Source organism: Schistocerca nitens, chromosome 5 (genome assembly GCF_023898315.1).
Source record: "Schistocerca nitens isolate TAMUIC-IGC-003100 chromosome 5, iqSchNite1.1, whole genome shotgun sequence".
In the NCBI taxonomy this organism is placed as follows: Eukaryota; Metazoa; Arthropoda; class Insecta; order Orthoptera; family Acrididae; genus Schistocerca; species Schistocerca nitens.
This window is the reverse complement of record NC_064618.1, coordinates 370,115,124-370,136,474: the sequence shown is the minus strand read 5'-3', so window position 1 is coordinate 370,136,474 and position 21,351 is coordinate 370,115,124. Positions and strand designations below refer to the sequence as shown.

The 21,351-nt window shown below is 47.7% G+C and overlaps 1 protein-coding gene across 1 annotated transcript in view; it reads left to right on the top strand.

Moving 5' to 3' along the window:
* The first annotated feature begins 17,846 nt into the window (after nucleotides 1-17,846).
* LOC126260460 (uncharacterized) overlaps nucleotides 17,847-21,351 on the top strand; it is a 75,736-nt gene continuing 72,231 nt past the window's right edge. Inside the window, exon 1 of the mRNA XM_049957789.1 lies at nucleotides 17,847-17,934. The gene's annotated coding sequence lies outside the window, so the exon portion shown is untranslated. The remainder of the gene's footprint in view (nucleotides 17,935-21,351) is intronic.

The following is a 21,351-nucleotide window of genomic DNA, read 5'->3' as shown; positions in this document are numbered from 1 at the left end:
ACCCGCACCCTGCCATTCGGTCCGAGGGGAGCTAGGAAACGCCTGAAAACCTAGTCCAGGGTGCACGTCAACATGCGGTGTATGCGCCCGTAAGGAGACAGGAGGGGCCGAAGGGTCGACCTCCATGCGGTCGGGGCACCCGACGGGCGAAGACGACATCTGGTCCGGAGCGGGCAATAGTTTCATGGCGGATGACGGCTGGTCACGGAAAGCGATCGGCGGCGCGTGACCCAGGGAGGCGCCCGGCGGCAGCAGCGACGCGTCCGCTGCGGGCGGCGCCGGCGGGAGAACGGGCGGCGGCGGCGGCGGCGGCGCGTCGCCATGGGGCAAAATGGAAGGCATCGTCGGTAACACCTGGGGATGAGGCGAGCCAGTAGATGGGTCCCCAGGGCGCTGACCGGACGGCACCGTCGCTGAAAGCAGACGGGGAGCGGCAGAACCCGGGCGACGACAGAGGTGCAGCTGATTGAGATGCCGACGCACCTCACCAGAGGCCCCCAAAACCAAATACATCACGCGGCCGAGGCAGCGAAGAATGCGCCCTGCGAGCCAACGCCGTGAACCTCGAAAGTTGCGATAGAAGACAACGTCGCCAGGAGCAAAAGCAGGAGTGTGCCGCTGCACAGGAACCTGATGCGGCGGATGCAGCAAAGACATCAAGGCTCGATGAGGACGACCATGGAGCAGCTCAGCCGGCGAGCGACCATCTCGGGGCTGAGAGCGATACGAGGACAAAAAGAGCAACAATGCGTCCTCCCGAGAATGCGACTCTTTCAACTTCAACATCTGTGACTTGAAAGTCCGGACCAAACGTTCAGCGGCACCGTTTGACTGAGGCGAAAACGGCGCGGATGTCAGATGTTTAATACCATTGGCCTTGCAGAATGACAAATTCTGCAGACATGAATTGTGGACCATTGTCGGAAACAATAGTCTGTGGAAGACCTTCAATGCAAAAAAGAGCAGATAACGCTTGGATGGTGGCAGATGACGTCGTGGAAGACATCCGGACAACAAAAGGAAAATTACTGAAAGAATCGACCACAACCAACCATCGAGCATTCCAGAATGGACTGGCAAAATCTATGTGCAAGCGTTGCCAAGGGGAAGTGGCTTTCGGCCATGCGAAGAATTTCCGCGGCGGCGCGGATTGTTGGTCGGCACACGCCAGGCAAGAAGAGCACATATCCGTAATCGCAGCATCGATTCCGAACCACGTACAGTGCTGACGAGCAAGTTGTTTCGTGTGCACTATACCCCAATGTCCTTGGTGAAGAAGCCGTAAGACAGAGGACTGTAACGAACGTGGGACCACGACTCTGGACTGGTCATTATCAGAACGCAACAGCAAAACACCACGTCGTACAAAAAGTCCCTCCTTGTGAGCAAAAAATCGGCGAACCAGCGGATCCGCGATCCGCGACTTTGACAAGGGCCATTGCGTAGCAACAAAACGCAAAACAGTAGCAAGGACAGGGTCAGCAGCTGTGGCTGTAGCTACACGACGAAAATCAATCGGAAACGATTCGACCACGTCATCGGTTTCCGAATCAATGAACATGCAAGCAAGTTCGGAAGAATCGAATGCTTTATCCTCAGCAACAGGCAAACGGGACAACGCATCAGCGTTGCCGTGCTTAGCAGTGGACCGATACAAGATATCGTAGCGGTACTGCGAGAGAAAAAGAGACCAGCGAATGAATTTCTGCGCTGTACGTGAAGGTACAGGCTTGTTCGGATGAAAAAGCGATGTCAAAGGTTTGTGGTCGGTGATGATGGTAAAGTGACGACCATACAAGAAATCATGGAACTTTGTAACACCAAACACGAGAGCCAAAGCTTCTTTCTCTATCTGTGAATAATTTCTTTGCGCAGGTGAGAGCAATTTGGACGCAAAGGCGATAGGGCGATCATGCGATCCATCTTTGTGCGCAAGCACAGCACCGATCCCGAAATCCGATGCATCTACCATCAACAAAAGGGGTTTCTGGGGATCGAATGGCGTAAGGCAAGTATTTGAAAGCAACGCCGATTTCAACTGGCGAAAGGCGCGTTCGCAGTCCGTCGTCCAGACGAACGGAACACCTTTACGGCGTAAGCGATGAAGCGGAGCTGAAATGGAAGAGGCATTGCGCAGAAAGCGGTGATAATTTATTTTACCCAGCACACTCTGTAGCTGCTTCAAATTCTACGGCGGAGGCAACTCTTGGATGGCACGAAGGTGCTCTGGACTGGGGTGTATGCCTTGGGCATTGATGACATGTCCTAGATATGGTAAGTCACGAGCAAAAAACACACATTTGTCCTTCCTCAAGCGAAGACCATTGTGTCGCAAGACCTGAAATAACGTTAGGAGATTTTGTAAATGTTCTGCAGCCGTCTTTCCGGAGATCACAATATCGTCCAGATAGTTTGCAGCAGTAGGGATCGACGCACAAACAGTTTGTAAATATTGCTGAAACAATGCAGGGGCAGATGCACACCCGAATGGCAGTCTTTTGAATCGGTACAATCCAAGATGCGTGTTAACCACCAATACACGCTGGGATTCTTCGTCCACCGGTATTTGCAAGTACGCATCTGCGAGGTCCAACTTGGAAAAATATGTTCCCGGGCACAGTTTGTCAAAAAGATCTTCCGGGCGGGGCAAAGGAAAAGTAGCAGTCACAAGTTGTGGATTCACAGTTGCCTTGAAGTCCACGCAAAGTCTCAATTTTCCGGAAGGTTTTTTCAAAATTACTAAGGGTGAGGCCCAGAGAGAAGCCTGCACACGTTCAATGACACCTTGTGATTCTAAATCGTGTAATGTTCTTGCGACCTCATCACGCAATGCGTGGGGAACTTTGCGCGCTCTGAAAAATTTCGGTTGCGCGTTTACTTTCAGTTCCAAATGAGCTGCATAGTTCTTAGCGCAACCAAGGCCCGGCGCAAAAATGTCTGCAAATTCGTCACACAGACGAGAAACACTGTCTGAAGGCACAGTCTCGTTCACTGATAGGACCTGATTGACGATAGACAAGTTAAACAACTGAAATAAATCTAAACCAAACAAGTTCACTGCCGAAGAAGAACGAAGAACGTAAAAAGACACAAGTTTTGTTTGTCCCTTGTATGTTGCAAGAAGGCTGCACTGTCCTAACACAGGGATATTCTGTCCTGAATAACTCGTGAGCTGAACATTTGCGGCACGCAACGGAGGTGCGCCCAGTTGTTTGTACGTGGCGTGATTGAGCAATGAAACTGCAGCTCCGGTATCGAGCCGGAACGGTATCACTTGTCCGGCAAAGTCCAAATCTACAAAAAGTTTATTGTCCTGCTGACGACAAGAGCGACTGTTTTGTGCAACTTGAACAGACACTGGTACAGAATCACGTGCGACGTGACGGGACTTCCGTCGACGTCGACGCACACTTTTTGTGGGACGAACACAGTCACTGTTAGTGAGAGGAACACGGGGCGGAGTGGCAGTAACTACATGAATGTCCATGGGCGAAGGTTCCCGAGCCTGAGTGTCCTTGGTTCGATTCCGGCGCGAAGCAAAGGGCCTGGAATGGTTGTGATTGTCTGATCTGAGCTTTTTCTGGCAAACACTTTGAACATGTCCTTTCTTATGACAGTAAAAGCAAATAGCTTGGCGTGACGGGCAATTGTCACGCGAATGTCTAGTTGCACACCGCGGGCATGATTTCACTGCATTTGCTTGCTTGCGCGGGACACGTGGCTGCGTGGACGTGCGCGAGGGCAGGTGAGCGTTCCGTGCAGCGGGCCCGGCGGGCCGGTTAATGTGACACACGGCTGGCGAAGTAGCAAATGATTCCTGAGCAAAGTCAAGTGTGTCTTGCCTATCCAATATGTCTATCACTTGTTGAAGGGAGGGATTAACTAGTTTCAAAATCTGTTCCCGTATGCGAACATCAGAAACGTTCTGTGCTATTGCATCACGCAACATAGTATCTGAATGAGGGAGTCCACAGTCACATTCAAATGCACAATCCCTAGTAAGTCCTTGCAAAGTTGCAACCCACTCCCTATTAGTCTGACCGGCAGTACGTTTTGTACGAAAGAACGCATACCTTTTTGCAACGACATTTACTGTTTCCTTGAAATAGGCATCTAAAGCAGACAAAATTTCTTCGTATGACAGTTGCTACATCGCGTCGGGGAAACAATTTCACTATCACACGGTAGGTGGACACACCTACACACGAAAGCAAAAACGGCTGCCGCTCATTACCTTGAATTCTATAGGCGGCGAGATGAAATCCGAATTGTCGCGACCACTCCGTCCAGCTTTCGTCGTCTGGACGAAAAGCACGGAACGGTGGTGCAACTGCGGGTTGTGGCTGCGGTAGCGATGAAGCGGCGGCGACCGCATCGTTTTGCAGCGCACGTTGACCCTGGACGAGCTGTCCAAGGGCATCCAATAACGCCTGCGTCTGCTGATTCTGCAAGCGATAAAATTCGGACAGTACATCTGGAGAATGTGGCGAAGCCATGACAATTAATTTAAGCAAGTAGAAAGAACACGTATACACTCGTCGCCACTTATGCTGTGTCTAGACAAGACAGTCTAGACACAAGGGAGGTAGCCGAAAGGGCACGCGTCAACTCAAGCCGTCTTGCGTTAAGTCTGAAACAGGATACGTGATGAAAGCTATAAAGAAAAGAACGGAGCTTCTCGTATACTTAACTTTAATTCTTTGTGGTACATTTCTCTTGATAATACAAGTGAGACTCTCTCCAGATATGGTTAATGGCGCCTTGCTAGGTCGTAGCCATGGACTTAGCTGAGGCTATTCTAACTGTCTCTCGGCAAATGAGAGAAAGGCTTCGTACGTGTAGTCGCTAGCAATGTCGTCCGTACAACTGGGGCGAGTGCTAGTACGTCTCTCGAGACCTGCCTTGTGGTGGCGCTCGGTCTGCGATCCTGACAGTGGCGACACGCGGGTCCGACATGTACTAATGGACCGCGGCCGATTTAAGCTACCACCTAGCAAGTGTGGTGTCTGGCGGTGACACCACAGCAGCCGCCACCGTTGTTCCATTATTATCATTGATGAAAAGTCGTGACGAAAAACAAAAAGTTAAGAAGAAAGGAAATGTGTTGGGTGGAGAAATGCATACAAAACGAACATATTTAATTCATTAAGAAACCTACTGAATGAAGAAAAATCAGAGCACTACCATCGTATTAAAAAACTTTCTGAATATGTCGTATGCAAGTTTCGAACATCTATTGTCCATTGTGCAGTCATGTATTCCAAAACAGTATACAAAAATGTGGCAAGTGGCAAGCTCTATCACCAATTACGCTTCGATTTTTGCAATGTTAATTACTGTGGGGTGCACTCAGCCCTTGTCAGGCCAATTAAAGAGCCACTTGATTGAGAAGTAGCGGCTCCCGCCACGAAAGCTGACAATGGCCGGGAGTTAAATAACCGCAGAATTCAATGTAAGACATATGACGAACGTAGCCCTTAGTACAGTGCGGCGAAATTTGCCGCTAATAGGCTATGGCAGCAAACGAACGATGCAAGTGCCTTTGCTAACAGCACAACTTCGCCTGCATCGCCTCTCCTGGGCTCGTGATCATTTCAATTAGACCCTAGCTGACTGGAAAACGGTGGCCTGATCAGATGAGTCCCGGTTTCCGTTGGTAAGAGCTAATGGTAGGGCTCGAATATGCCGCAGACCTCAAGAAGCCATGGACCCAAGTTGTCAAAATGGCGCTATGCAAATTGGTAGGGGTTCCGTAATGGTGTGATCTGTATTTACATGGCAAGGACTGGATCCTCTGGTCCAACTGAACCGATTATTGACTGGAAATGGTTATGTTCGGCTACTTGGAGACAATTCGAAGCCATTCATGGACTTCATCTTCCCAAACAACGAAGGAATTTTTATGTATGACAATGCGTCATGTCACTGAGCCACTGTTATTCGCGATTGCTTTGAAGAACAGTCTGTACAATTCGAGTGATTGATCTGGCCACACAGACCGCCGGACATGAATCAAATCGAACATTTGTGGGATATAATCGAGAGGTCAGTTCGTGCACAAAATCCTGCACCGGTAACACTTTCGCAGTTATGGACGGCAATAGAGGCAGTATGGCTCAGTATTTCTGCAGGGGACTTCCAACGACTTATTGAGTCCACGCCACGTCGGACAAAAGGAGGTCCAACACGATATTAAGAGGTATCCCATGACTTTTGTCACCTCAGTGTTTGGTGCTCCTGTACTGCTCAGTAGCGCACACAGACAAATGCAAAGCTGAACAGCACAATGAGAATTATCAGTGGTATACTAAAATCAACCCCCCCCCCCCCCAATCGAATGGATGCCTGTATTAAGTCAAATTCCGCCCCCTGGCCTTCAACGAAAAGCATCTCTTCTCCGTGAGTTTAAATTCATACAAGGCAACTCGCAACTCGCTATCCATCAAGACGCGGTTACACTAGAAAGAAAACCATTCATGAAAAAAGCCATGGAACTGCACACGTCTCATTTGAACTTCACCGACTCATGGTAGCGAGACTGGACACAGGCTTGCGCTCCACATTGCTCGAATTTGCCCTGCATAAGAAACAAACATCTGCCTTCGACCAGTCGCCCAGAATATGGAAAACAATTAACAGAATACGCACCAATCAATCAGAAGCGCAGACTCTCTTGTAGATGGGGTAACGCACCATCTGCAAATTGCGACTGTGGAGCAGCCAGGCAAACTGTTCGCATAGTTACAGAAAGTTCCAACAGAGCGTATCGTGGTACCTTCAATGATTACCTGACGGCAACGAACGTCCAATTGATTACATTAAAATTTCGAATGTCCTTTGCAAAGTACATGTGCTACTGTTTCTATTTTATTTAACACTGTACTTAAAAACCATATGATAAATAAAACTGTATACTGATAACGAAACTGTAAAACTGTCGTGTCTGTCTGTCTGGACATGGTAATCTCCAAAAACACTTGATGAATTTTCATGTTGTTTTCACTGGTAACTTGAGCTGTGCTTGTGTCAGCGTATAGGCTTTATTTCGTCGAAAACGGATCACAGAAAAGAAGATGTCGAGATTTAAAGTTTTATCTATAAGGGGCGATCAAAAAGTTTTCTTTACAAGGCTGTACAGGCCAGAAGCCGCATGTCAATCAGGCAAATTCACCGTGGGCACTAAGGCAACAGCCCATCGACGCACCAGGTTGAAGATACCCGGCCGGTCGGTGTGGCCGAGCGGTTCTAGGCGCTACAGTCTGGAACCGCGCGACCGCAACGGTCGCAGGTTCGAATCCTGCCTCGGGCATGGATGAGTGTGATGTACTTAGGTTAGGTTTAAGTAGTTCTAAGTTCTAGGGGACTGATGACCTCCTCAGAAGTTAAGTTCCGTAGTGCTCAGAGCCATTTGAACCATTTTTGAAGATATCCGTTTGGTAAAACACCGTATTCTACTGCGATAAGAAGTCCGTACCTGCCTGCTGCATATCCTCATCCACAGGAATCGTTGAGCCTTCAAGACCTTTTTTAAGGTGACCAAAAGCGTTATATGTTCAAATGTGTGTGAAATCTTATGGGACTTAACTGCTAAGGTCATCAGTGCCTAAGTTTACACACTACTTAACCTAAATTATGCTAAGGACAAACACACACCCCCATGCCCGAATGAGGACTCGAACCTCCGCCGGGATCAGCCGCACAGTCTGTGACTGCAGCGCCTTAGACCGCTCGCAAAGGCGTTATAATCGTATGGAAATGGAAATGAGCATTTGGCGTCATTGGTCGGGAGGCCCCTTACGGGGCAGGTCCGGCCGCCTTTGTGCAGGTCTTATTACATTCGACGCCACATTGGGCCGGATGGGGATGAAATGATGATGAAGACAACACAACACCCAGTCCCTGAGCGGAGACAATCCGCGACCCAGCCGGGATGACGACGGTTCAATCCCGTGTCCGGCCATCCTGATTTAGGTTTTCCGTGATGTCTCTAAATCGCTCCAGGGAAATGCCGGGACGGTTCCTTTCAAAGGGCACGGCCGACTTCCTTCCCCGTCCTTCCCTAATCCTATGAGACCGATGACCTCAGTGTCTGGTCTCCTTCCCCAAACACAGCCCAACAACCCAGCCGGAAATCGAACCCGGGCCTCTTAGGACGGCAGTCCGTCGCACTGACCATTCAGCTATCGGGGCGGACAATCGTACGGAGAGAAATCAGAACTATAGGGCGGGTGCTCGAGTGTCTCCCACTTAAGTTACGAAATTTGTGATATAGAGTCGTGCGTTATCATGAAGCAGCACCACCCTCCGTCGCACACAATTCCACAAGCATGTTTTCGACAGACATGCTGCCCGATACAGATTCCTCACATCTGAAGGATGTCTGCCGGAGTTTGTCCTATGGCAACCAACAAAAGTCAACAAAAGAATAAAAGAATGTTGGTACTGTTTGGACACATTTGGTAATAACGTCGTCATAGTTCAGGTTTCCGCATTTACCGCATGCACGTCGGAAAGACACGAATGCCACACTAATCCCTTTCCTACAACTCAAATTGTTCAAATGGCTCTGAGCACTATGGGACTTAACATCTGAGGTCATCAGTCCTCTAGAACTTAAAACTACTTAAACCTAACTAACCTAAGGACATCACACACATCCATGCCCGAGGCAGGATTCGAACCTGCGACGGTAGCAGTCGCGCGGTTCCTGACTAAAGCGCCTAGAACCGCTCGGCCACCACGGCTGGCACCCTTTCCTACATGTCAGTGTTCATATATCTGCATCGGAAACGCGGTAAGTTGTATGTACGCCCTCAAACGGAAACTTTTTAATCGCCCCTTATACAACCTTTTTGTCTGCCTATCTGTCTGTTTGAACAAGCTAATCTCTAAAACCATTAGACGAATTTTCGTAGGGTTTTCGTAAGTAAATGAACGTAGGTTGGGTAACATATAGGCTCAGTTTCATCAAAAATATAGCAGAGAGAAAAAGACATTGTAATTTAAAGTTTTAGGAGTCTTCTCGACTTAGTAGTTAGGATGTTTATTTAGTGATGGCATAGTATACTAAACAACCAGTACATGGTGCCATTAGTTTGTGCATATTTCAGTGACAGAAGCATTTTCGGAAGTTTACGTCAGTGACAGAGTTAAGTTCAAATGGCTCTGAGCACTATGGGACTTAACTACTGTGGTCATCAGTCCCCTAGAACTTAGAACTACTTAAACCTAACTAACCTAAGGACATCACACACACCCATGCCCGAGGCAGGATTCGAACCTGCGACCGTAGCAGTCGCGCGGTTCCGGACTGCGCGCCTAGAACCGCTAGACCACCGCGGCCGGCGACAGAGTTAAGTGCGCAGTCTTATCTTCGTGTAACATTAAGAGTATGTGGGCGAGTAATTCGTCCATTTAGGGCTGGTGTAGAGGAGAGCAGAATTTGCTTGTTTGGCTGGGTGCGAGTCAGAGGGACGAGTATGTTACGCGGCTGCTCCAGGTGAGTTCAGGTGGAGAGACAAGGAGCACGGGGCCAGAAATGGTAAATAGCAGATCTGGAAAGGGGCCATACAATTCTCCAAGAAGTGGAGAAGTGTCTACACTGAAAGATGGCTTCATATAGCGCAGGATGAATTTATAACAATTCGCAGTCAAGTATTAACGTAAATCTGAAAACATCTTCGATCTCGAAAAAATGAGGTGCTTCCAGTGGCACAACAATATTTCAATATCTTTAAAATTACGGAGCCGGCCAGAGTGGCCGAGCGGTTCTAGGCGCTACAGTCTGGAACCGCGCGACCGCTACGGTCGCAGGTTCGAATCGTGCCTCGGGCATGGATGTGTGTGAAGTCCTTAGGTTACTTAGGTTTAAGTAGTTCTAAGTTCTAGGGGACTGATGACCTCCGAAGTTAAGTCCCATAGTGCTCAGAGCCATTTGAGCCATTAAAATTACGGAAGTTAATATTTCACACCAAATAAATATTTAGACGATGAACCTCTGAACTAACAACTTTTAAGCACTTTATGCGATTTCAGCATACGGTATCTTAGACGATAGCATTGCACTCTAGCTATCATCATTTCTAAAAGCTATGTATCTGTATCTAACTTATTTGTTGGCTTATTACGTTTTGTATATCTTTTTATTATGCAGATGTTTGTCAGAATATCATATCCTTCGCAATTACACAGCAAATTTATGCAGCGTGAATACTTCACATTTTGTCATACTCGTCTATTTATTTAATGAGCAGTTTACTATGTTGCCAGTAACTTTATTTAAGTGTTAATTGTAACGGATAATATGCAATTTCAGTCAGTCGCATGTGTTAGCTGACACCATCTTTGTAAAAGAGTGCCAAAAGGTGCTTCTGACAGGCAGGCATAAGTTAAGTGTTTAAACGATATTTAACAATAATCTGCTTTCATTTATCATGAGTGCACTTGCACAATAACACTAGTTTATTTATTTGTGGACAAACATTTATTTATATTTATTGTGAGTGGTCCGATGTGGTCAAATGTTAAATACATTTCCTTTTTAAATATTGTTGCAGTATAGTAGTTTAGTCTGGTAAGTGGTCAAGTTGATTGAAATGATGTCTGTAGAATGTAAGAATGGTGTATTTTAGGTGGGGGCGCCCTTCAACCACTAGAAAAGCAGACAGTAGCAAAACACTATGGGAGTCAAGTGGAGACAGACTTTTTCGAGTGAAGAGCTCATGGGAGCGATTCTGGACGCTTGGATGTTCGTTCTGCAAGAAGGCAGACCTGCCTATGGTATAGGGTGATATATGATCGAGTGGGTGACAGATTCTGTGCGGTGAACGGCTGTCACGGGAGTTAACTTTTGAGGGCACTTTTACGTAAGTTGTGGAAGGAGGCAGCCCTGTCTGTGCCATCATGTGCATGGAGCGGGCCTTAGACTCTGGACAGTGAACGGCTGCTACGACACTCAAACTTCTGAAGGGACTTTATATTTTGAGAGGTCCAAATGTGCTCCAGTATAGGACACTAACTTTTTCCGCTCGTATTACGGAACTGAGAATAGACAGAGTATGAGTTACTGTTCTTTGTTTCCCGCATGATGATTTGTAACTCAACATGTTGAACTCTGAATTGTTTTGAGCTAATGAATATTTCGTGTATTGTGATTACAAAACGGTCATAGTTTTCGTCTATCTTTTATTACAATTTAGTTTGGGAATTTTGCTACAATTCTTATCACTCTCTCAAGGTAATTTAATGTACACTCCTGGAAATGGAAAAAAGAACACATTGACACCAGTGTGTCAGACCCACCATACTTGCTCTGGACACTGCGAGAGGGCTGTACAAGCAATGATCACACGCACGGCACAGCGGACACACCAGGAACCGCGGTGTTGGCCGTCGAATGGCGCTAGCTGCGCAGCATTTGTGCACCGCCGCCGTCAGTGTCAGCCAGTTTGCTGTGGCATACGGAGCTCCATCGCAGTCTTTAACACTGGTAGCATGCCGCGACAGCGTGGACGTGAACCGTATGTGCAGTTGACGGACTTTGAGCGAGGGCGTATAGTGGGCATGCGGGAGGCCGGGTGGACGTACCGCCGAATTGCTCAACACGTGGGGCGTGAGGTCTCCACAGTACATCCATGTTGTCGCCAGTGGTCGGCGGAAGGTGCACGTGCCCGTCGACCTGGGACCGGACCGCAGCGACGCACGGATACACGCCAAGACCGTAGGATCCTACGCAGTGCCGTAGGGGACCGCACCGCCACTACCCAGCAAATTAGGGACACTGTTGCTCCTGGGGTATCGGCGAGGACCATTCGCAACCGTCTCCATGAAGCTGGGCTACGGTCCCGCACACCGTTAGGCCGTCTTCCGCTCACGCCCCAACATCGTGCAGCCCGCCTCCAGTGGTGTGGCGACAGGCGTGAATGGAGGGACGAATGGAGACGTGTCGTCTTCAGCGATGAGAGTCGCTTCTGCCTTGGTGCCAATGATGGTCGTATGCGTGTTTGGCGCCGTGCAGGTGAGCGCCACAATCAGGACTGCATACGACCGAGGCACACAGGGCCAACACCCGGCATCATGGTGTGGGGAGCGATCTCCTACACTGGCCGTACACCACTGGTGATCGTCGAGGGGACACTGAATAGTGCACGGTACATCCAAACCGTCATCGAACCCATCGTTCTATCATTCCTAGACCGGCAAGGGAACTTGCTGTTCCAACAGGACAATGCACGTCCGCATGTATCCCGTGCCACCCAACGTGCTCTAGAAGGTGTAAGTCAACTACCCTGGCCAGCAAGATCTCCGGATCTGTCCACCATTGAGCATGTTTGGGACTGGATGAAGCGTCGTCTCACGCGGTCTGCACGTCCAGCACGAACGCTGGTCCAACTGAGGCGCCAGGTGGAAATGGCATGGCAAGCCGTTCCACAGGACTACATCTAGCATCTCTACGATCGTCTCCATGGGAGAATAGCAGCCTGCATTGCTGCGAAAGGTGGATATACACTGTACTAGTGCCGACATTGTGCATGCTCTGTTGCCTGTGTCTATGTGCCTGTGGTTCTGTCAGTGTGATCATGTGATGTATCTGACCCCAGGAATGTGTCAATAAAGTTTCCCCTTCCTGGGACAATGAATTCACGGTGTTCTTATTTCAATTTCCAGGAGTGTATTTGATAATGCTATTTACGGTCTGCGTTCTAATCGAATATCGTAGGGCCTTACACCATTTATTTGAGATGTCCTTTCTCGGATAAACATTATTCAACATAATTCAAAAATGGTTCAAATGGCTCTGAGCACTATGCGACTTAACTTCTAAGGTCATCAGTCCGCTAGAACTTAGAACTACTTAAACCTAAGTAACCTAAGGACATCACACACATCCATGCCCGAGGCAGGATTCGAACCTGCGACCGTAGCGGTCGCGCGGTTTCAGACTGTAGCGCCTAGAACCGCTCGGCCACCCCGCCCTGCTCAACATAATTCTCTGTCATCTACATCAATTACACGTGTTAGGGCAGAACACATTTTATTAAGTTTTTCATTTATCTTCTATTTTTTTTATTTCTGTGTATTTTATAATTCGCAATTCTAGACAATGCATAGACTATTTGACTGCAGGAACACGGCTACAGATTATTACTTGCAAGGAGTTAGCTGCTGGGCGCGACACTATGACTGCATCGAGCTATTCTTTTTAAACAGAGCTGTGCGTAGCCCATGTACTTAAAGTACGGGTAATCACAGATAAACACGTAAATGGTCTGCTCGTATGGGATGCTGTTTAGAAGAGCAGTTCAGAAGCAGAAAACCGTCAGGTACCGTCACATACGGATCAATCTTTTTGTTACAAACACAAACCTAAACTGAATTTATTTGGTTAGGATATACGGATTTTTCTGATTTCGCTTTGTGTGTTAAGAACTTGTCCGCCCCGACAGCTGAGTGGTCAGCGCGTGGGTCTGTAACGCCGAGGGGCCCGGGTGCGATTCCCGGCTGGGTCGGAGATTATCTCCGTTCAGGGACTCGGTGTTGTGTTGTCCTCATTATCATTTCATCATCATCAGTGGAAGGTAACGGGAAACCACCACTGGAATCACTTCCCTAGACGCTTATGAGGTGGGCCTCTGACGAGGCTTCCCCCATGACCAGACCTACCGTAACGCAGAACATAAATTAGAAGAAAATTAACAACTCAACGAAATTGCTTTGCTTCTTTCGATAGGTTTCATTTATTGTTGAGTTCTTGGCTAGGATGAAGTGATCCTATAACGGTCCCGTGTCTACCAATCGAGGTACAGAACCTAAGCCCTACTTTAAGTTCCGTCACGAAGCATGGACGTATAACTAGTAAATAAATAATGTGTTAGTGCACACAATCAGTAATCAGTGCAAAACAAAGTCCCAGCAAGAAAGAGATGAAACATGTAAGAGTGATCTGAAGATGGGCTGGTAATGTTTTGATTTAAAAAGTTTTTTTACCATACTTGTGGCTAATTACAGTTTAAATTATAAACTTCATAAATGCAGTCACATCCCATGCAAGGGGGCCCGGGTTCGACTCCCGGCCGGGATGGAGATTTTCTCCGCTCGTGGACTGGGTGTTGTGTTGTCCTCATCATCATTTCATCCTTACCACCGGCGCGCAAGTCACCCACTGCGGCGTCGACTGAAACAAGACCTGCATTTAGCTGCCGAACTTCTCTGGGTGGGGCCTCCCGGCCAACGATGCCATACGCTCATTTCCAAATAAATGCAGTAAGGAAGTTCAAACGGACATTGATTCCACTTGTTAGGCAGAGATGACGAGGCTCGAATAAGATTGACTAGCGTGGAGAGCTGCATCAAACCAGTGTTGGGTCTAAGGATCGTAGCAACATCTACATTTATACTCCGTAAGCCACCCAACGGTGTGTGGCGGAGGGCACTTAACGTGCCACTGTCATTACCTCCCTTTCCTGTTCCAGTCGCGTAAGGTTCGCGGGAAGAACGACTGCCGGAAAGCCTCCGTGCGCGCTCGAATCTCTCTAATTTTACATTCGTGACTCCCTCGGGAGGCATAAGTAGGGGGAAGCAATATATTCGGTACCTCATCCAGAAACGCACTCTTTCGAAACCTGGATAGCAAGCTACACCGCGATGCAGAGCGCCTGTCTTGCAGAGTCCGCCACTTGAGTTTGCTAAAGATCTCCGTAACCCTGTGACGAAAGGCGCCGCTCTTTTTTGGATCTCCTCTGTCAACCCGACCTGGTACGGATCCCACACTGATGAGCAATACTCAAGTATAGGTCGAACGAGTGTTTTGTAAGCCACCTCCTTTGTTGATTGACTACATTTTCCAAGGACTCTCCCAATGAATCGCAACCTGGGACCCGCCTTACAAACAATTAATTTTATATGATCATTCCACTTCAGATCGTTCCGTACGCATACTCCCAGATGTTTTACAGAAGTAACTGCTACCAGTGTTTGTTCCACTATCATATAATCATACAATAAAGGATCCTTCCTTCTATGTATTCGCAATACATTACATTTGTCTATGTTAAGGGTCAGTTGCCACTCCCTGCACCAAGTGCCTATCCGCTGCAGATCTTCGTGCATTTCGCTGCAATTTTCTAATGCTGCAACTTCTCTGTTTACTACAGCATCAACCGCGAAAAGCCGCATGGAACTTCTGACACTATTTACTAGGTCATTATGTATACCGGGTGATCAAAAAGTCAGTATAAATTTGAAAACTGAATAAATCGCGGAGTAACGTAGATAGAGAGGTACAAATTGACACACACGCTTGGAATGACATGGGGTTTTATTAAAACCAAAAAAAATAAAACAAAGTTCATAAAATGTCCGACAGATGGCGCTTCATCTGATCAGAATAGCAATAATTAGCATAACAAAGTAAGACAAAGTAAAGATGATGTTCTTTACAGGAAATGCTCAATATGTCCACCATCATTCCCGAACAACAGCTGTAGTCGAGGAATAATGTTGTGAATAGCACTGTAAAGCATGTCCGGAGTTATGGTGAGGCACTGGCGTCGGATGTTGTCTTTCAGCATCCCTAGAGATGTCGGTCGATCACGATACACTTGCGACTTCAGGTAACCCGAAAGCCAATAATCGCACGAACTGAGGTCTGGGGACCTGGGAGGCCGAGCATGACGAAAGTGGCGGCTGAGCACACGATCATCACCAAACGACGCGCGCAAGAGATCTTTCACGCGTCTAGCAATATGGGTTTGGAGCGGCATCCTGCATAAACATCGTACGTTCCAGCAGGTGTTTATCAGCCAGGTTGGGGATGATGCGATTCTGTAACATACCGGCGTACCTCTCACCCGTCACGGTAGCAGTTACAAAACTAGAATCACGCATTTCGCCGAAGAAAAAAGACCCGATAACGGTGGATGTGGTAAATCCAACACATACCGTGACTTTCTCGCCGTGCAATGGAGTTTCCACAACAGTTCTAGGCTTTTAGGTATCCCAAATTCTGCAGTTGTGGGCGTTGACAGACCCTCGGAGCGTGAAATGAGCTTCGTCGGTCCACAACACGTTACTCAACCAATCGTCATCTTCCGCCATCTTTTGAAACGCCCACACCGCAAATGCCCTCCGCTTCTCTACATCGCCAGGTTACAGTTCATGATGCCGATGTATTTTGTACGGATAGCATCGGAGGGTACGCCTCAGTGCCAACCAAACAGTAGTGTATGGAATGCCGGTGCGACGTGCGACTGCACGAGCGCTGACTTCCCCGTGCATAGGCGAACCCGCTACAGTCTCCTTTTCTTCCTGAACTGTATCGGCTGCATTACGCCTTTTGCTCGGTCGGCCACTACGGGGTCTATCGTCTAAACAACCCGCGGCTTCGAACTTCGAAATCATTCTCGCCACAGCTTCATTTGTCAACGGACCTTTACCGGTTCGAATCCCCTTCCTATGGCGATAGGATTGTAACGCTGAAGTAGCACATCCCCCATTCTGATAATACAGCTTCACTAAAAGCGCCTTTTCAGGTAACGTCAACATGCTGCGACTGCTGGCACATCTGATTCTCTCTCTCATTACAGCTCCTTTTATACACGATTGCCATGTGGAGTCACTGACGTTTCGCTGTCCAGCGCCATTTGTCGGACATTTTGTGAACTTTTTTCTGTTCTAATAAAACCCCGTGTCATTCCAAGCATGTGTGTCAAGTTGTACCTCTCTATCTACATTATTCCGTGGTTTATTAAGTTTTCAAGTTTATACTGACTTTTTGATCACCCGGGTATATTGTGAAAAGCAATGGTCCCATAACACTCCCCTGTGGCACGCCAGAGGTTACTTTAACGTCTGTAGACGTCTCTTCATTGAGAACAACATGCTGTGTTCTGAATGAGATTTTCACTCTGCAGCGGAGTGTGCGCTGATATGAAAGTACCTGGCAGATTAAAAGTGTGTGCCCGACCGAGACTCGAACTCGGGACCATGCCTTTCGCGGGCAAGTGCTCTACCATCTGAGCTACCGAAGCACGACTCACGCCCGGTCCTCACAGCTTTACTTCTGCCAGTATCTCGTCTCCTACCTTCCAAACTTTACAGAAGCTCTCCTGCGAACCTTGCAGAACTAGCACTCCTGAAAGAAAGGAAAATTGCGGAGACATGGCTTAGCCACAGCCTGGGGGATATTTCCAGAATGAGATTTTTCACTCTGCAGCGGAGTGTGCGCTGATATGAAACTTCCTGGTAGATTAAAACTGTTCGTGTCTCTGTCGGGCACACAGTTTTAATCTTCCAGGAAGTTTCATGCTGTGTTCTGTTTGCTAAAAACTCTTCAATCCAGCCACACAGCTGGTCTGATATTCCGTAGGCTCTTACTTTGTTTATCAGGCGACAGTGCGGAACTGTATCGAACGCCTTCCAGAAGTCATGGAAAATAGCATCTACCGGGGAGACTGTATCTAATATTTTCTGAGTCTCACGAACAAATAAAACTAGTTGGGTCTCACACGATCGCTGTTTCCGGAAAGGCCTTTGTGTTGAGACGTGTGATATTTTTTTGTGATGACAGGAGAGACTCCACCCGACGAGGCGCCGGCGGCAGTGGTGGAGCGGCAGGAAGAGGAGTCGGCGACCAGCGGCCGCGTGCTGGAGCTGCAGGTGCAGATGCGGCCGGGGGGCGGCGGCGCGGCGGGGCTGCACGTGACGCGCACGCAGTGGGACGTCTTCCCCTGGGTGTCCGCAGTGGACGCGGGCTCCCCCGCAGAGGCGGCCGGCCTGCGCGCCGGGGACTGCCTGCTCGCCGCCGCCGGTCGCCACCTGCTGGGCGTGCGCGTCGCCGCCGTCGCAGACGCCGTGCGCCGGGCCGCCGCCACCGGCCGCGTGCCGCTCTCCGTCTGGAGGCCGGACGCCAAGCACGCCGCCGGCTGCAGCGACGAGGTCAGTATACTGCCAGATGTAAAGGAGTCGTGGGTGAACATCTGCAGTTTATAAGAGGGGGGGGGGGGGGGGGGGACAAATAAAAGTGACCCAGAGAACAGACTTCTAGGGTTGTTGTTGTTATGGTCTTCAGTCCAGAGACTGGTTTGATGCAGCTCTCCACGCCACTCTATCCTGTGAAAGCTTCCGAATCTCCCAGTACCTACTGCAACCTACACTCTTCTGAATCTGCTTAGTGTATTCATCTCTTGGTCTCCCTCTATGATTTTTACCCTCCACGCTGCCCTCCGATACTAAATTGCTGATCCCTTGATGCCTCAGAACATGTCCTTCTTCTAGTCAAGTTGTGCCACAAATTCCTCTTCTCCCCAATTCAATTCAATACCTCCTCATTAGTTATGTGATCTACCCATCTAATATTCAGCATTCTTCTGTAACACCACATTTCGAAAGCTTCTATTCTCTTCTTGTCCAAACTACTTATCGTCCATGTTTCACTTCCATACATGGCTACACTCCATACAAACACTTTCAGAAGTGACTTCCTGACACTTAAATCTATACCCGATGTTAACACATCTCTCTTCTTCAGAAACGCTTTCCTTGCCATTGCCAGTCTACATTTTATATCCTCTCTACTTCGACCATCATCAGTTATTTTGCTCCCCAAATAGCAAAACTCCTTTACTACTTTAAGTGTCTCAATTCCTAATCTAATTCCCTCAGCATCACCCGACTTACATTCCATTATCCTCGTTTTGCTTTTGTTGATGCTTATCTTATATCCTCCTTTCAACACACTGTCCATTCCGTTCAACTGCTCTTCCAAGTCCTTTGCTGTCTCTGACAGAATTACAATGTCATCGGCGAACCTCAACGTTTTTATTTCTTCTCCATGGACTTTAATACCTACTCCAAATTTTTCTTTTGTTTCCTTTACTGCTTGCTCAATATACAGATTGAATAACATCGGGGACAGGCTACAACCCTGTCTCACTCCCTTCCCAACCGCTGCTTCCCTTTGATGACCCTCGACTCTTATAACTGCCATCTGGTTTCTGTACAAATTGTAAATAGCCTTTCGCTCCCTGTATTTTACCCTTGCCACCTTTAGAATTTGAAAGAGAGTATCCCAGTCAACATTGTCAAAAGCTTTCTCTAAGTCTACAAATGCTAGAAACATAGGTTTGCCTTTCCTTAATCTGTTTTCTAAGACAAGTCGTAGGGTCAGTATTGCCTCCCCTGTTCCAACATTTCTATGGAATCCAAACCGATCTTCCCCGAGGTCGGCTTCTACCAGTTTTTCCATTCGTCTGTAAACAATTCGTATTAGTATTTTGCAGCCGTGGCTTATTAAACTGATAGTTCAGTCATTTTCACATCTGTCAATACCTGCTTTCTTTTGGGATTGGAATTACTATTTTCATCTTGAAGTCAGAGGGTATTTCGCCTGTCTCATACATCTTGCTCACCAGATGGTAGAGTATTGTCGGGGCTGGCTCTCCCAAGGCGATCAGTAATTCTAATCGAATGTTGTCTACTCCCGGGGCCTTGTTTCGACTTAGGTCTTTCACTGATCTGTTCTAGGGTACAAACAAACAAAATAGAGGAAAGTAAATACAGTACTAACCATATTATAGCTGATGTTGAAAGTGACCACCATTCATCTCTCGATTCCTTTGGTCCCTGGGCAGCAAGTTGCTGAAGGCGGATCGAAGCCGCACTGCTGGAATTGCTGCAGCCTTGTCCGAAATGTTGTTGCAGTTCTTGAAGACAATGAAGGTTGTTGCGATAACCATAGACTTGAGGGCTCCCCACAGAAATTTAATCGCACACTGACAGATCAGGTGACTGGGTGGCCAGCAACGGCCGAGACCAGGCTGACGTCTGGTAACAACTCCGTCAGGCGTGAAGGTTGTGTAAATGTACTCCAACGTGGATGACGTAGCAGGTGTACATGAGGTATGGGCATCAAGGGATGTGGTTATGTGCATACATTCACATTCAGTCATATCCACTCCTCCAGGCCACTTTTATTTGCCCCACTCTGTATACAGGGTGGTCCATTGATCGTGACCGGGCCAAATATCTCACGAAGTAAGGGTCAAACGAAAAAACTACAAAGAACGAAACTCGTCTAGCTTGAACGGGGAAACCAGATGGCGCTATGGTTGGCCTGCTAGATTGCTCTGCCATAGGTCAAACAGATATCAACTGTGTTTTTTTAAATAGGAACGCCCATTTTTATTACATATTCGTCTAGTACGTAAAGAAACATGAATGTTTTAGTTGGACCACTTTTTTCGCTTTGTGATAGATAGCGCTGTAATAGTCACAAACATATGGTTCACAATTGTAGACGAACAGTTGGTAACAGGTAGGTTTCTTTAAATTAAAATACAGAACGTAGGTACGTTTCAACATTTTATTTCGGTTGTTCCAATGTGATACGTGTCCCTTTCTGAACTTATCATTTGTGAGAACGCATGCTGTTACAGCGTGATTACCTGTAAATACCACATTAATGTAATAAATGCTCAAAATGATGTCTGTCAACCTCAATGCATTTGGCAATTCGTGTAACGACATTCCTCTCGACAGCGAGTAGTTCGCCTTCCGTAAAGTTCGCACATGCTTCGACAATGCGCTGACGCATGTTGTCAGGCGTTGTCGGTGGATCACGATAGTAAATATCCTTCAACTTTCCCCACAGAAAGAAATCCGAGGACGTCAGATCCGGCGAACGTGCGGGCCATGGTTTGGTGCTTCGACGACCAATCCACCTGTCATGAAATATGCTGTTCAATATCGCTTCAACCGCACGCGAGCTATGTGCCGGACATCGATCATGTTGGAAGTACATCGCCATTCTTTCATGCAGTGAAACATCTTGTAGTAACATCGGTAGAACATTACGTAGGAAATCAGCATACATTGCACCATTTAGATTGCCATCGACAAAATGTGGGCCAATTATCCTTCCTCCCACAATGCCGTACCATACATTAACTCGCCAAGGTCGCTGATGTTCCACTTGTCGCAGCCATCGTGGATTTTCCGTTGCCGAATAGTGCATATTATGCCGGTTTATGTTACCGCTGTTGGTGAATGACGCTTCGTCGCTAAATAGAACGCGTGCAAAAAATCTGTCATCGTCCCGAAATTTCTCTTGTGCCCAGTGGCAGAACTGTACACGACGTTCAAAGACGTCGCCATGCAATTCCTGGTGCATAGAAATATGGTACGGGTGCAATCGATGTTGATGTAGCATTCCCAGCACTCACGTTTTTGAGATTCCCGAAAAAATGTTCAAATGTGTGTGAAATCTTATGGGACTTAACTGCTAAGGTCATCAGTCCCTAAGCTTACACACTACTTAACCTAAATTATCCTAAGGACAAACACACACACTCATGC